The sequence below is a fragment of the Aptenodytes forsteri genome, unplaced genomic scaffold (genome assembly GCF_000699145.1).
Source record: "Aptenodytes forsteri isolate BGI_AS27 unplaced genomic scaffold, ASM69914v1 Scaffold287, whole genome shotgun sequence".
NCBI lineage: Eukaryota > Metazoa > Chordata > Aves > Sphenisciformes > Spheniscidae > Aptenodytes > Aptenodytes forsteri.
In genome coordinates this window covers 85917-87683 of record NW_008794854.1, presented here as the reverse complement: position 1 = coordinate 87683, position 1767 = coordinate 85917, and positions in this window count along the sequence as shown.

Sequence of the window (1767 nt, the reverse complement as noted above, 5' to 3'; positions counted from 1 at the left end):
ACGGCCACGGCCGCCCCGTCCTCATGAATGCCGGTGTCAGCCGCGGCGGTCCTTGCCCCGTCCACGCCTCGGGGTTACGTCAGGTCCTCAAGGTGGGCCCTGAGGAGAGCGTGGCAGGGTTGTTTGTTGTTTGGGTTTTTTGGTTTGTTTTTTTTTTTAATGTTCTTTGGGTGCTGAAGGATAAGAAATACCCAACGGGAGCAATAGCTTGCACCAAGTTCTCATAGGCATTCAAAACGCAGGCTCCCCACCCTCACAAAATGGCAATATACTGATTTTTAAAAATAAAAGGGTCATATTCTTCTATATCCTCTCACTCTGAATGATGTTATATACTAAGTTTAGCATGGGTTTTTTGTTTTTTTTTTTTTTTAATGTTCTTTGGGTGGTGAAGGATAAGAAATACCCAACGGGAGCAATAGCTTGCACCAAGTTCTCATAGGCATTCAAAACGCAGGCTCCCCACCCTCACAAAATGGCAATATACTGATTTTTAAAAATAAAAGGGTCATATTCTTCTATATCCTCTCACTCTGAATGATGTTATATACTAAGTTTAGCAAAATCCTTACAAAGAGTCACTACATTCATTTTTGCAAATAGATAGGTTCATATGTATAAACAAAAAAAGAAGAAGAAGAAGAGACCAACTGGAATCCTATATCCGAAATACATCTACTGGTATGTGGGACTTCTGAAAATATTCAGAGACCATTATTACTGGTTGCAGCTACTTCCTCTAGGCCAAACCAGGCACCCTACTGCATCTCGCTGTAGGGGTGGGCACTGGCTGGCAAGGTGCCTGCCCTGCAGCCTGCATGACCCCCCTTGGCTCCCAGTGGTCCTCTCCTGGAGCAGCCTGGCTCCTGCTGCTCCCTGACAGCGAGCTCACCAGGAGCTGGTACTTCGTGAGTGAAGATCATGGTGATGTGCCTACTCTGACACTTGAAGTAGCGCTCAAAGCGCTACCAGGACCTGGGGCCCTAGGTGAGAATAGGGGGTGACAGATAATGGGGGTAGGGGCCCAGGAGGTGCAGGAAGGAGTGGGGGAAGAGGTGAAGACTAACTTCAGTTAAGAGGCCTGGGTTTGGTTTTGAGGTATGTCGTAGAAAAGTGGAGGAGGTGAGAGGGCATGTGTGTGCTTGGAAAGGCAAACTTGCTTATTAAAAATAATTTGGGAGCTCATGTTACACAAAACTGAGGCTGCTGTCCAGACTCTCTTTTTGTGGTTTTGGATTGGGTTTTGTTGGGTTTTTTTCCTTTCATCTATCTCATTGACATAATTGACACTTCCTTCACTGAAAGTTTGCATAGTGAGTCACAGTTCAGATAAGATAAAGGCTGGAGATAATCTGATCTGCATCATCTTGATGGGCAGCACGAGTTGCTTCCCCCCTTAAGCTTTCTATTGATCTCTCTCAAAAACCAAATGATCTTCACCGGCCATAGCAAAAAAAGGAAATTAGCAGGGCAATAACCACAACTGGCTTTAAAACAGTTTAATCAGTTTACAGAAGGAATTGTGAAGTCTGGTTGCCTGCAACAGGGGGACCCTATGTTTGACCTGAGACAGTGTTACTGAAGTGGCAGTGTTGGCATAGGTCCTGATTAAATTCTGGCCAGGTTTTGCTTGTCCCAGGCATATGATGTCTCCCACATTCCTCACTGTTCCCCTTGTCTTTTGGGTGATCTCCTTCAGCATGCGGTTGCAGTTCCTGCAGAGCCTGCGTAGTGCAGCAGAACGAGCTAGCACACTGCTGCTCACGC